General features: G+C 50.4%; 1 protein-coding gene across 2 annotated transcripts in view; it reads left to right on the top strand.

Annotated features, from left to right (window-relative positions):
* Positions 1–3: 3 nt before the first annotated feature.
* The window catches only part of DCUN1D3 (defective in cullin neddylation 1 domain containing 3), a 52,824-nt gene continuing 38,112 nt past the window's right edge, over positions 4–14,715 (top strand). For both annotated transcript variants that reach the window (XM_077316195.1, XM_077316194.1), the window contains exon 1: positions 4–274. The gene's annotated coding sequence lies outside the window, so the exon portion shown is untranslated. The remainder of the gene's footprint in view (positions 275–14,715) is intronic.

Below are 14,715 nucleotides of genomic sequence, written 5' to 3'. Positions count from 1 at the left end.
GGAAGTGATGCGGGAGAGGCTGAGCCCGAGCGCTGGCTGTGCGGCGGGTGAGTGAATTGGACCGTCGCGCTTCCCGTCCGAACGGCCGTCGCGGGGCTGGGCAGCGGGGCCGCGCGCGCCCCCCCTCCCTCAACCGCCCGCCTCTGCGCGACCCCGACCCTGTGGGGAGAAGGAGGGCGGGGGAGGCATGAGCCCCCCGGAGAAGACGGGGCAGGAGGCCGCCCGCCTCCCCTCCACGCCCCGCGGGGCACCCAGGGCCCCCGGCCCCCTCCAGGTGAGTCCAGGGGCTCCAGGGACCCTCCTCCCAAAGGGGGCAGAGGCCAGGGACGGGGGGGGGACCAGGGGCCAAGCAGAGGGGGGCATTTGGGGGGGGCACTAGGTGGCCTGTGTGGCCCCCTCCCACTCTAGGAGTGTGTGGAGGGGGCTCCCCCTCACTGGGGGTCTTCAGGCAGTGGCTGGACAGATGCTTCTCCTGGGTGCCTTGGGGGTCAGACTAGATGGCCTCTGTGGCCCCCTCCCACTCTAGGAGCCTTTGGAGTGAGCGCCCCCTCACTGGTGGGCTTGAAGCAGTGGCTGGACAGATGCTTTTCCTGGATGTTTAGGCTAATTCTGCATTGAGGAGGGGGTGGGACTAGATGGCCTGCATGGCCCCTTCCCACTCTAGGATTCTATGGAGTGAGATCTCCCTCACTGGTGGTCTTCACACAGCCGTTTTGGGGGTTCATCACGCAAGGGGGGGACACTAGGTGGCCTGCATGGCCCCATTCTAGGATTCTATGGAGTGAGCTCCCCCTCACTGGTGGTCTTCAGGCAGTGGCTGGACAGATACTTCTCATGGATGGTTTAGGCTGATCCTGCACTGAGCAGGAAGTGGGACTCGATGGCCTGTCTGGCCCCTTCCACCTCTGGGATTGTCTATAAACTGTTAAATGGCTATGAAATGAATGAAGTTTGTATGTATTTTAGCACGAGTCCTGATAGGGAGAGAGGCAGTGAAGAAATCCCTGTTAATGAGGGGGCTTGATAGATTCAGGTGGGTCTGAAGTTGCAGAACAAGATGGCGTCCAATGGCAAAGACCAACAAAAGTTTTCTTCAAGGTGTGGACTTCCGTAGTCTTTCATACCTTTCTGTCGCACTCGTGGTGGGTGGGTAATGATGGTGTAAAGTTGCTTCTCCCCACTGCTTGGGGTGGGTGTGCCTCGACACCCTTCAGGGAGTCTGTTGTTTGCACAGGGTGTTTTAAAAGGTTGAGTGTATGTAATAGTTTCAGAGGGTATCTCATGTCTTGCAAAGGAGGCTCTGCCCCATATGGCTGCCATGGGGTGACCATGGTGCGGTTAAAAGGAATCACCTCTCTATGGTTTAACACAGGGGTAGTCAAACTGCGGCCCTCCAGATGTCCATGGACTACAATTCTCAGGAGCCCCTGCCAGCATTCGCTGGCAGGGGCTCCTGGGAATTGTAGTCCATGGACATCTGGAGGGCCGCAGTTTGACTACCCCTGGTTTAACATGTGAAGTGGGCTTTTAATTTGGAACCCCTGGCAGCTACCTCGTGGCCCTCACAAGTCAATTTGAAGAAGTGTGGAGAAACCTCCTCAGATGGTTGAGCCTAGGATTTTTTTCTTCTCCCTTCCAATCAAAAGGTGAGCTTGCTGGGGTGTTTGGTTATAGTACATCTCGGTGTTAGTGGGAGGCTCTTTAAAGCAGATGGGCAGGAAGGCATAATGGGGAGGGTTTCTATCGCTTGATACCTTTCAGTTGTAATGTGGGCCTCAATTGGGCCTCATTCAATGGTTACTCATTCAGTGCATCAGCCAGCCTGTGTTCTTCACCTGTGGTGCGAAAGATAGAGGGGTTTCCCCCTCCCCATTCTCAGAAGGCAAAATATCTGGTCTTTTTTTTGGGGGGGGGGAGATTCCTAGAGTGAGATGATATGAAAGGCATAATGTCTGGGATTCCAATTTTTGAGTTCAGTAGCACCTTTAAGACTAACAAAGATGTATTCAAGGTACAAGCTTTTGTGTGCACACACTCTTCTTCAGATACAATGTGCTACCGGGCTCAAAATTTGTTCTGCTTCAGGCCAACACGGCTACCCACATGAACTGGAATACCAACACTTGATAGCTGTAGGGATAAACTGCCCCTTGGTACCCACCAACCAACCTATTGAGTTCTTGTTAAGTTTTTAGTACTTTGGTTATGTTAATGGCTGACTTTTCTGCCAGGGGTGCTTCATGCTTGTAATCGGCTTGTTGCAATCAAGGTTCATAACAAGCACATGTCATTTTAGTTCTTTGTGGGTGAGTGTACTTAAGGAGGTGGCTAGAATGTGGTTTTAAAAGGGGGGTTTCTTTTGAAACCTCCCCCCCAGCTGCTCACTATGTGGGGGTCTGTCTAGTTTAGACCCTTCACTCACCTTTTTGCATTCCCGAGGGGAGTTAAAAGATTCCCTTTCCTTATCTCAGCTCAGTGATTCACATTTGCCTGTGGGGGCTTTTCTTCTGGATTAACTATCATGGGAGTCCCAGGCGAGGAAGAGAATTTGTACAAGAGGGCTGGTGAGTTTTTAGCCTTGGATTAAGGGGGAAAAATCACCTTTGTTCCTTTATAGCACTTGATCTCCCCCACCTCTCTTTTTGAGCAGGGGGAGGGCAGATTCAGGACCCAGGTGTTTCATGCAGGAGGTACCTGGGCAGACTGGCGAAGAGAAACTCACATCGGTTTCTTGGCCAATGAAAGTGCTTCTCACTGCCGGAAAGGTGGGATTCAACGAACTTCAACCCCTCCCCCTTTAAAAGGATAGGAATATTTTCCATGTCAGAAATAGGGCCGAGAACAATAATGCCTCATGCTGGTGGGGTGTGCTTTTTTCCACTCATAATTCAGATCCCCTTCCTATCTGAAGGGCGTGGAGTCAGGCTTTGTTTAAAAAAATAAATTCTAACTCCCTGCCCCTCAGGGCTTTGTGTGTGTCTGTGCATAACAAGTTCAGAGTTTTTCTTGGAGTGGCAGTTTTTTTCTCCCTCTAATGTGACATTGCCTTTCACGACCCAAACATTGATTTTGTAGAGCTTTCCCCCTCCTCTAGCAAAATCCTGGTAGGGACCGTCAAATATGCCCCACAATTATTTAAACCCAAAGCTCAGATTGCTGTTATTTATTTTTTTTAAGGGAGCATAAGACGAGGTTCAGTAGCCGTGTGATAAAAGCAGAGTTTTGGTTTCCAGATCTCTAGGAAGTTTTGCCCTTGCAACATTTTGGACTAATTCAGACTCTCCGTTTTTGAGCAACCGTGGTCTGGTGGTCAGCATTTAAACAGGAAGCCTGGAAACACCCAGCCTCGAATGCTGGCCTGGCTACAAAGCTCCCTGTGTGTCTGTGGGCCAATCGCACCCCCTCCACCTGTGCTACCTCACAAGGTTGTTGTGAAAATGAACCAGAAGCAGGCAGTCCACCACCTGGGGCTTGTTGGAAGAAGGCCGGGGATGCAGAGGTGACTAATGAGTTAATTTAATGAATAATGTTTCTTGAGAAATGGCTAATCAGAAAAGGGTAACGTTTTCTTCAAACGTTAACTGGAAGTTGGTTCTTTTTGCAGTGACCATTGAAAAGCACAAGCTGGGCAAACCAGTTACCAGTTACTATGATAGCCCTCTTTAAGTATTTGAAAGGTTGTCACTTGGAGGAGGGCAGGAGGCTGTTTCTGTTGGCTGCAGAGGAGAGGACATGCAGTAATGGGTTTAAACTTAAACGATATAGGCTAGAGATCAGGAAAAAATTTTTCACAGTCAGAGTAGTTCAGCAGTGGAATAGGCTGCCTAAGGAAGTGGTGAGCTCCCCCTCACTGGCAGTCTTCAAGCAAAGGTTGGAGACACACTTTTCTTGGATGCTTTAGGATGCTGTGGGCTGATCCTGCGTTGAGCAGGGGGTTGGACTAGATGGCCTCTATGGCCCCTTCCAACTCTATGATTCTATGATTCTATCTCTTGGAGCAGGGCTTTGGACTCTGGTGGAGCACCTCTCTCCTTGGCTTCTTAGAATCCAGAACCAAAGATTTCCTCTAGTTTCCAGGAAAATTTGTGCCGGGCCTTCAGGAAGGTGGAGAGGGGCCCAAGCAACTTTGGAAATGCCTCTCCAGGCTGAGGTTTGGAGCAAGCTGCATCTATTAGCTGCATGTAATTACCATAATTTGTAGGTCATTTTCACGGATGTGAGGGATGCCAAGCCAAGCCGCCACAGACACGCTGCGCTCCTGTGATATTTGTGGTTTTGAATTGTTAACCCCAGCCATGCAAGAATGGTTTGAGTTGGACCCAAAAGAAAGCTGCTTTTTCGCTGGTTGGGGTTAGAGCACAATTTACCAGGTGTTTGTTCATTGCTGGGTGTGGCTGAAGAGGATTTTCTCCTTGTTCGGCCTTACTAAATCATCACCCGGCTGATCTTTTGGGCCTCTCGTGGAAGGAGCTAGTGGGGACACGGCTTACTCTCTGGTGCTCAGAGTGAGGGACCTGTATCTTGTAACAGAAGGATCCTTGCTATAAGAAATCCTTGGCCATAGAGGACAAACCTAGATATTCTACCCAAGGGATATTCTACCCAAGCCTATTCATTTTCTATGTGCAGGGAATTGTCTCTAGCAGAGCATTCTGTCAGAGCAAACCCTTGCCTCCAGTTTGAACTGTTACGATCCTGACATAGGTTTAGTACTATGATAAGAACTTGGCTTTCTCCTGTTCCCGAGAGGGTGGAAGCATCATCTGGGCATGGAATTGGGTTCACTGTAGGAGTTGTGAATTTCCAGATTACCCTGGAAATTCCCTTCTAACTTTACGCGTCTAGGATTCTTCTCTATTGCCATCAGACTAGCCTACTGTGGTCGGAGGGAATCTGCCACATTCTGATTTTGCTTTTTAATGCAACAGCCCTTCATGTTTTTTTCCCCCCTGTGTAGTAATGAAGGATAGAAGAAATCCTGACCTTCAGTTTTCAGCCATTGTGCCGTGTGTGGAAACGCACCTTGGAGGGGCCACATTGCGCACCGTGGCTCTAACATTCCCTGAGTTGCTTAACTTTGACCAAACAATGCTCTTTGTTTGAGTTTTGGGTAGGCATTTTTCTCTGTCTGGGGATGCGGTAATCCCTGCGAATACACCCAGAGTGCTTGAAAGCTGATACGTGCTAGGATCCAGCAAAGGAGGGAGAAGTGGACTTGGCAGAAATGGGGACAGTGACACCATCTCATTCTGAAAGTGATTTGTAAAGTGTGGGGGTGTATTCTCTCCAAAAGACCCTTGCTTCCCTCATTTTCTTTTGCCTAGCTTAACTGAGACTATTTTCTGTTTAAAAAATTATTACGAAGTCTCATGGTGCTTCTACATTGTCAAGATCTTGCTGTACGCTGCAGAATTGGGTTGGTGCCGTTGTGGCCCGTGAACCCCTGCTGCGGTTGAGAATCGCTGAGAACAAGGGCAGTTTGGAATCCTTGCTTATCTTCTACTCTTGCACTGAATTATTTGGGTCTCTGGAGAGATCAGAGCTTCTCAGCCCCAGGGGCCAAAATCCGAATCGGGAAACATTTTCTTAGAAGCCTTGAAATTTCTGGTTTTGTTACTGCAAAAACTGGAAGAAGTCCTTTGGTGTAAGCTTTTGTGATAGATAGATAGATAGATAGATAGATAGATAGATAGATAGATAGATAGATAGATAGATAGATAGATAGATAGATAGATAGATAGATAGATAGATAGATAGATAGATAGATAGATAGATAGATAGATAGATAGATAGACGCACATACATACATACATACATACATACATACATACATACATACATACATACATACATACATACATACATACATACATACATACATACATACATACATACGTTGTTGTTGTTGTTGTTTGGTGCAAAGTCGTGTCCGACCCATCGCGACCCCCTGGACAATGATCCTCCAGGCCTTCCTGTCCTCTCCCATTCCCCGGAGTCCATTTCAGTTTGCACCGACTGCTTCAGTGGCTCCATCCAGCCACCTCATTCTCTGTCGTCCCCTTCTTCTTTTGCCCTCGATCGCTCCCAGCATCAGGCTCTTCTCCAGGGAGTCCTTCCTTCTCATGAGGGGGCCAAAGTATTTGAGTTTCACCTTCAGGATCTGGCCTTCTAAGGAGCAGTCAGGGCTGATCTCCTCTAGGACTGACCGGTTTGTTTGCCCTGCAGTCCAAGGGACTCGCAAGAGTCTTCTCCAGCACCAGAGTTCAAAAGCCTCAATTCTTTGACGCTCGGCCTTCTTTATGGTCCAACCTTCGCAGCCATACATTGCAACTGGGAAGACCATAACCTTGACTAAACGTACTTTTGTTGGCAGGGTGATGTCAACATACATACATACATACATACATACATACATACATACATACATACATACATACATACATACATACATACATACATACATACATACATACATACATACATACATACATACATACATACATTTCGGTCAACGACCAGTACAAAATACAAAGCAGTAGAACACTATGTAAAAAAGATTATAAGTTCCAAAAATCTTCATGTATTCAATAAATCCGTATGAAATAGCAGAGGTCCAGCCCAGAACATTCCTGTCCTATGCTCAGATGTTCCTCTTTCGGAGTCTGCAGCGTTTCAACCCCTGCTGCGACCGCGCCATCTATGCTTTTGATTCAGACCCGGATGAATGCTGATAAATCCTAATTCAGCATTTTCCTACTGAAGGTTTCCTTTGAAGTCCTTTGGTGGTCAGCAGCTAGACGTATAGATCCGGCGTAGTCAACCTGTGGTCCTCCAGATGCCCATGGACTACAATCCCCATGAGCCCCTGCTGGCAGGGGCTCATGGGAATTGTAGTCCATGGGCATCTGGAGGACCACAGGTTGACTACCCCTGGCATAGATGATCTGCATGCCAGGCCTGGTGCTTTGCAAGCATCTGAGGAAGTGTGTTTTAATCCATAAAAGCGCGTGCATCTGCTGGTGTGTAAAATATTACAGAAGTGTGTTGCCACTAAAAGTTTGAACGGCTGTGCGGATCCCTGGCTGATCAAGAGGCAGACTGTCGCCTGTTGGCAAATTAATGACTTCTCTTGCCTTGGCTGCCAATGGAGCTGGGAAGGTCTCCAGAATGTTTTCTTTAAAAAAAGGAATCTTCACGCCAGTTTATGTTCTGGGAGTCCCCGGATTAAATATCGCTGCTAATTATTGCCCGGTATCGACCGCAGTGATGGCTCCGGACTGGGAAGCCTGTCCGTTGTTTGACTCTGGGGTCCATTAAAAGGTTTGCCCAAGGCCCTTGAAGTTGGGAGTTTTTTCTTGCAGGCTGCAAGAGCAGGCAGTGTGATGCAGCGGTAAAAAAGGCAAATGCCATTTTGGGCTGTATCAACAGGGGCATCACGTCAAAATCACAAGATGTCATAGTCCCATTGTACGCGGCACTGGTCAGACCACCCCTGGAGTGCTGTGTGCAGTTCTGGAGGCCTCACTTCAAGAAGGACGCAGATAAAATTGAAAGGGTACAGAGGAGAGCGACGAGGATGATCTGGGGCCAAGGGACCAAGCCCTATGAAGATAGGTTGAGGGACTTGGGAGTGTTCAGCCTGGAGAAAAGGAGGTTGAGAGGGGACATCTTTAAGTATTTGAAAGGTTGTCACTTGGAGGAGGGCAGGAGGCTGTTTCTGCTGGCTGCAGAGGAGAGGACACGCAGTAAGGGGTTTAAACTTCAAGTACAACGATATAGGCTAGATATCAGGAAAAGGTTTTTCACAGTCAGAGTAGTTCAGCAGTGGAATAGGCTGCCTAAGGAGGTGGTGAGCTCCCTCTCACTGGCCGTCTTCAAGCAAAGGTTGGAGACACCCTTTTCTTGGATGCTTTAGGATGCTTTGGGCTGATCCTGCGTTGAGCAGGGGGTTGGACTAGATGGCCTCTATGGCTCCTTCCAACTCTAGGATTCTATGAAGGTCGTGGAGATCATGTAGGGTTCTCAAAGTGGAATTCTGAGAAATTTCCTCCGTGCCTATCCCTCTCATGATAATAGACTTTGTTTTCGCCCCGTAAGCATGTCATGCGGTGGGACGATTTGTCCCGCAATAAGTATTGACCGTGGGACACTTTGCATGTTGGATACGTGGCTTGCGATCAGGAAAACATTTTAGCATACAGAGCAGCTGAAGCGGACCCAAACACCGTTTCTGTAAGGTAGGCCGGTTGTAATTAACCCTGTTTTGCGGGTAGCGGAAGAGGGCCGAGGGCTGGCTTCAAGCCCCAGCGTGACTCGGTGGCCAAAATAGGACGCAGGATCTTTTGCTCAATCCAAATGGGTGAAGGCTCTCCCCTGACTTTGAAATGTTTTTAAGAAATGCATGTTGGTTTGTGGAAAGTTGAGGCTTGTCACTTGAAGAGCCAGTTTGGTGGAATGGTTAGGAGTGCGGACTTCTAATCTGGCGAGCCTTGTTTGATTCTCTGCTCCTCCACATGCAGCCTGTTGGGTGACCTTGGACTAGTCACAGCCCTGATAAAGCTGTTCTGACCGAGCAGTGGTATCAGGGCTCTCTCAGCCTCACCCACCTCACAGGGTGTCTGTTGTGTGGAGAGGAAAGGGAAGGCAAACAGAAGCTGCTTTGAGCCTCCTTCGGGTAGAGAAAAGCGGCATATAAGTACCAACCCTTCTTCTTCAGTAATATCAGGGCGCTCTCAGCCTCACCCACCTCACAGGGTGTCTGTTGAGCGGAGAGGAAAGGGAAGGCGATTGTCTGCCGCTTTGAGACTCCTTCATGTAGAGAAAAGGGGCATATAAGAACCAACTCTTCTTCCTCTTCTTCTTCTTCCTCTTCTTCTTCCTCTTCTTCTTCCTCTTCTTCTTCCTCTTCTTCTTCTTCTTCTTCTTCTTCTTCTTCTTCTTCTTCTTCTTCTTCTTCTTCTTCTTCTTCTCCTTCTTCTTCTTCTTCTTCTCCTTCTCCTTCTCCTTCTCCTTCTCCTCCTCCTCCTCCTCCTCCTCCTCCTCCTCCTCCTCCTCCTCCTCCTCCTCCTCCTCCTCCTCCTCTCTTGGTTCCCTGAAGCCCAGGCCAGACCAGTCGGGTCAGGTCTCAGAAGCTATGCAGGGTTGGTCTTGGTGAATAATACTTGGGTGGGAGACCTCAAGGGAATCGTCCAGTTGGTCTTTAATGCGCTTGCTTGAAAAGGAGTTTTGCTCTCGTGGCCTTCCTTGCGTGCCCAGGGAGATGCTGATCTCCGTTTTAGGGTCAGGGGGCAAATTTCCTCCAGGCTAGCCTGGGCAAGGATTCTGTTTGTTTGGTTTTTTTTGGGGGGGGGAATCATCTGGACATGGAATTGGGTTCACTGTGGGTGGGCAGGTAGTTGTGAATTCCCTGCATTCTGCCAGGGATTGGACTAGATGACCCCGGAGGTCCCTTGCAATTCTGTGGTTCTGTTTGTGCTGTGCTGAATTTTGGGGGAATTCCCCTTTGGTATCCCAAATAGGCATGCAGACCACTGAGAGAGCCGGAGGGGTGGAGCAGTTTGACTAAGATTTGGGAACTCCAGCTTCCAATCCCCCCTTTGCCAGGTAAAGCTCTTCCCTCTTTCTCTCTCTCTGTCTTGACTTCTTCCTCATCTTGTTCTCTGCTCTGCTCCTTACAGGAAAAAGGGAGGACGCTGAGCAAGCCGAGAGCAACGGTTTCATCAGCCTTGCCTCTTTCGTGTAAGCAGCGTGGGGAGCGACCGGGCTTTGGCGGCCACCCTTTTGCCACGGGGGTTTGAAGAGTTTGCTTTTCGCCCCCAAGGCCGGGACGGCTGGTTCCTTTTTCCTGGCTTGGGTCTCCAGCCCAGCACTGAATGTTTGCTCTCCAGGGGCTGGATGTGTGTGCTCTCCTTGTGGCCACAGTAAACAGGCATCGCTGCAAACATGCTTCTTCGGTGACTCAGCAGAGCAGACTCCTGATTTGCAGCCCTTTTAAAGATATCGGGAGACGGTGGATAGCGCTGTCAAATCACAGCTGACTCACAGTGAGGTTGCAGGGCAGGGGTGGCCAAGCTGTGGTTCTCCAGATGCCCATGGCCTACAATTCCCATGAGCCCCTGCCAGCATCCTGCTGGCAGGGGCTCATGGGAATTGTAGCCCATGGAGGTCTAGAGAGACATAGTCTGGCTAGCCCTGGTTTATTGCCTGACTTCCTCGTGCTTTTTCTTTAAGTGACACAACACAGTCCTGAGATGGATGGCTGCAAGACACCTTGAAAATTGCAGTGATTGTTGCAGGCATCGGTGTCTAATAATTAATGAGCTGGTCCTCTAAAAACTGGGTTCCTGGCAGACACGGGAACTGTCTCTGGGTGGACGAGCTGAAAAATACAACCTTGTGAATTATAACCGGACTAAAATGCAGGTGACAGTGGATGAGCGATTGGGATGTGAGTGTCCTGCATAGTGCAGGGGGTTGGACTAGATGACCCAGGAGGTCCCTTCCAGCTCTATGATTCTAAATTCCATCTAAACCTCCGGAAGGAGTTCATGTCAGTCAGAGCGGTTTCTCAGTGGAACAGGCTTCCTCGGGCAGTGGTGGGTTCTCCATCTTTGGAAATTTTTAAACAGAGGCTGGAGAGCCATCTGACGGAGAGGCTGATTCTGTGAAGACTCAAGGAGGTGGCAGGGGACAGTGGTGAGCGAATGGGATGTGAGTGTCCTGCATAGTGCAGGGGGTTGGACTAGATGACCCAGGAGGTCCCTTCCAATTCTATGATTCTAGGATTCTAAAAAAAGCTTAGCACCGGCCTAAGAAGGACTGAGCATACTTTAGGAGGGGAGGGATGTGTCAGTCATGGCCACAGAAAAACCACAATGAAGGAGTCCGGAGAAGCTTGTACATTCAAGCTCCTGAAAGATTCTGGAAAGGAAAAATGTTGGGGTGTGGGATTTCCATCTGTACCCCCTACCATGAATTCCTTGTTGACATCGCCCAATAGCAAACTGTCTGGCTTTGCACCTGAGGAAGTGGATCCTAGTCCCCAAAGCTGTGGGTTGGAATAACATTTTGTTTCCATTAGACTCATGTTTGTGCTGTCTGGTTGGAAGCCCATTGGTGGTCAAATCAGCTGCCTGTTCCCTTTCCCCTAGAGCAGGGGTAGTCAACCTGTGGTCCACCACATGCTCATGGACCCATGAGCCCCTCACAGTGTTTGCTGGCAGGGGCTCATGGGAATTGTAGTCCATGAACATCTGGAGGGCCACAGGTTGACTACCCCTGCCCTGGAGAACTCCTGGCTGCCTCCAAAACTGGCACAAGTACTTGGCTGCCACTTTACTACCTTTGTGCTACAGCAGGGGCGGCCAAGCTGTGGCTCTCCAGATGTCCACAGACTACAGTTCCCATGGCTGGCAGGGGCTCATGGGGATTGCAGTCCACGGACCTGGAGAGTCACTGCTTGGCCATCCTTGTGCTACAGTCTCCCCAATGACTAGAGCAACATCTGACCGGTTAGGTGACCTACTAACTAAAAACAAAACAAAAGCCCTTTTTTGACTTGGGTCAGGCCCTCCCGCTCTCTCGGCCAGAGGGTGGTGTGCAGACGGGTCCTCCTTCTCCTTTAACCTCCCCCTTCCCCCAGCGCTGGCCTTTAAATTCCCCCATGGATTTTCTGCTCAGATGACAAGTGCTAATTGCACCCTGGATGGTGGCCTATTCTTTGGTGATGACACAGGAGCTGAAAACAATGGTAATTGCATAGCGACTCATATCAGCATCTGTTGTCCGCTGGGGGAGAGCCAGGCACAGTTTGCTCTTTTGTAAAGGCCGCCCCAGAATGCATGGGGAGCGCTCCTGGGGGGGGGGACGAATGTGTGCTGAAGCAACGGATCCTTCTCCCCATGTGAGCTTGGACAGGGGCCGTCCTGACAGCCAGCAGCCCCGTTTTGAAGCTATGTGGTCCTTCTCTTTGTATAGCTCTGAGGTCCACATCTCCTTGGGTTTCCTGGCACTGCAGCTGAGCGTGACTGTAAAAATACTGAGCTCAATACGTTTCCTTTCTTTCCCACGTGTGCAGACAGTGGAAGGCCAAAGGAGACATGTCCTGGGAGTTGCATCTCCAGATCTCCCAGTGGTTTGTTAAGATTCAGTTTTCAGGTGCGCAGGGCTGCACTATTAGAACTGGGTTTTAAAAATTGCTTGGAGCACCAGACAGGGCTTCATCCTAAGAGAATTTGTGGCCCTCAGAACTTTAGACACACCTCCTGCCCAACAGTTTTTAGGATGCCGTATCTCCTTCTCTACCCGAAGGAGTCTCAAAGTGGCTTACAGTCGCCTTCCCTTTCCTCTCCCCACAGCAGACACCCTGTGAGGTGGGTGAGGCTGAGAGAGCCCTGAGATTACTGAAGAAGAAGAAGAAGAAGAGTTGGTTCTTATATGCCGCTTTTCTCTACCCGAAGGAGTCTCAAAGCGTCTTCCAATCGCCTTCCCTTTCCTCTCCCCACACCCTGTGAGGTGGGTGAGGCTGAGAGAGCCCTGATATTCCTGCTCGGTCAGAACAGCACCATCAGGACTGTGCCTAGCCCAAGGCCACCCAGCTGGCTGTATGTGGGGGAGGAGCGGGGAATCAAACCCAGCCTGCCAGACTAGAAGTCCGCGCTCCTAACCACTACACCCAGCTGGTTCTCAGCAGGGTTCTTTTAAGGCTTCGAGTGTGATATTTACTGCAAAGCCCTTGGTGTTTTTATTTATTTTATTATCCATTTTTAAGCACTACATAAGCTTGCTGGGGGGTAAAGGGTAATGACTGGGGAAGGCACTGGCAAATCACCCCGTATTGAGTCTGAAAACGCTGGAGGGCGTCACCCCAAAGGTCAGACAGGACTAGGTGCTTGCACAGGGGAGACCTTTACCTTTTTACCTGCTTCTTACAACCCAAAGGAGTCTCTTGTGGTCCTTCCTTGCCTACCCAGGGAATTGCTAATTCCTCTGTGGGATGGTAGGTAAACTTCCCCCTTGCCAGGCTGGATTCTGGAGATTTTTGGTGTGTATGGAATTGGGGTTACCATGGGTGGGCAGGTAGTTGTGCGTTCCTGCATGGTGCAGGGGGTTGGGCTAGATGGCCCTGGAGGTCCCTTCCAACTGTATGCTTCTGTGACTCAAAGCAACACCACGGGAAGGCCATGGCACTGGTTCCTTAGCCCTTCAGGACAACTCCTTGGCTCTGCTGTGTGAAACAGGCTGGACTGGATTGGCCAGGAGTGATCCAGCTTCTTCTCTGTTGTCGGAGTGACTAGATGCCTGAATGATGTTAGCACCAGGCAAGCCTGCCTTGGTGGAGTTCCCTGGCAGTGCAGAGCCTGGGAAATCAGACGGCTCTGCCTGCCGTGGAGATTGACGGGTGCCGTCTCATCTCTGCTTTTGACAGCCGTTCCAGACTCCCGATTTGCTAAGAGGCGTAGTTGTGTGCACTGTGGAACTTGTTCCACGCCTCCCAAGTCAGGAGAGCAAGTAGCTGGCCGCCATTTAAAGATGGGAGCCGAGGCCGTCGTTTGGGCCGAGGCATCATTCATTCATTTATTGTACTTGTACACCGCCCTCCCCAAAGGTTCAGGGCGGTTTCCGTGGAACAAGAAAGCGATACGGGTGACATCATACCTAGAACAACAAGGGGAATAACGACAAGATTGACATAATAACAACAACAACAACGTTGAGGGATGGTGGAACTCAACTCTGAGATCCAGTGTGTTGGATAGATTCGTAGCAGTCGTGGTTGGGGGCCAATTGGAAGCAATGGTTTAGATCAGGGGTAGTCAAACCGGCCCTCCAGATGTCCATGGACTACAATTCCCATGAGCCCCTGCCAGCGAATGCTGGCAGGGGCTCATGGGAATTGTAGTCCATGGACATCTGGAGGGCCGCAGTTTTGACTGTCCCTGGTTTAGATGGACCTCAACCAAACGCCTGGATGAGGAGTTCTGTTTTGCAGGCCCTGCGGAACTGTTCAAGCTCCGTCAGGGCCCTGATCTCCTCTGGGAGCCCGTCCCACCAGGTGGGGGCCAGGATGGAGAAAGCTCTGGCCCTGGTCGAGGTCAAGCGGGATTCCTTGGGGGCCAGGGACCACCAGGAGCTTGGAGGTGGTACAGCGCAAGGCTCTTTGAGAGGTGTAGGGGAAAGGCGATCCCTCAGGGTATATCTTTCGGCAAACGTGTCCTTCTATGCATGCCCTGCACAGCCCTGCAGTGCCTCAGCTCGGAGTGGACGACGGCTCGGCTGAGGCTGGCTTAAGCGGCTTTAAAGGGCGCTTAGACCAATTCACAGAGGACAGGCCCGTCTGTAAATATCCTCCACGTTGGCTGAAGGGGACCCTCCATGTTCAGAGGCAGTGTACCTCCGAAAGCCAGCTGTTGGAGCCCTTCCATCTGGGAGGGTGTCTACAGTGTAGGCCATCCAGTAGCATCTGGTTGGCTCCTGCAGTGGGGAGGCAGGCCCCCCCGGGCCAGACGGTCTGCCCTAGGAGTGCGTTGCTCAAGGCGTCGGACTTCTGTCCTCCGATTCCCCAGGCCCTGTTTGAAAGCGTCCCCCACCCAGCCCTGCTTTGGTTTCCATTTGTGCTTCCGTGAATGAGAATCTCACCAGCTCTAGTTATAGATCCGCCGTTCACTTGGGCCTGTTTCGGAGACTCGTCTAGCAGGTTACGAAAGCGACTCTTCC

The sequence above is a fragment of the Paroedura picta genome, chromosome 17 (assembly GCF_049243985.1).
Source record: "Paroedura picta isolate Pp20150507F chromosome 17, Ppicta_v3.0, whole genome shotgun sequence".
In the NCBI taxonomy this organism is placed as follows: domain Eukaryota; kingdom Metazoa; phylum Chordata; class Lepidosauria; order Squamata; family Gekkonidae; genus Paroedura; species Paroedura picta.
The sequence above is the reverse complement of the archived record's forward strand: the minus strand, read 5'-3'. Positions and strand labels throughout refer to the sequence as shown.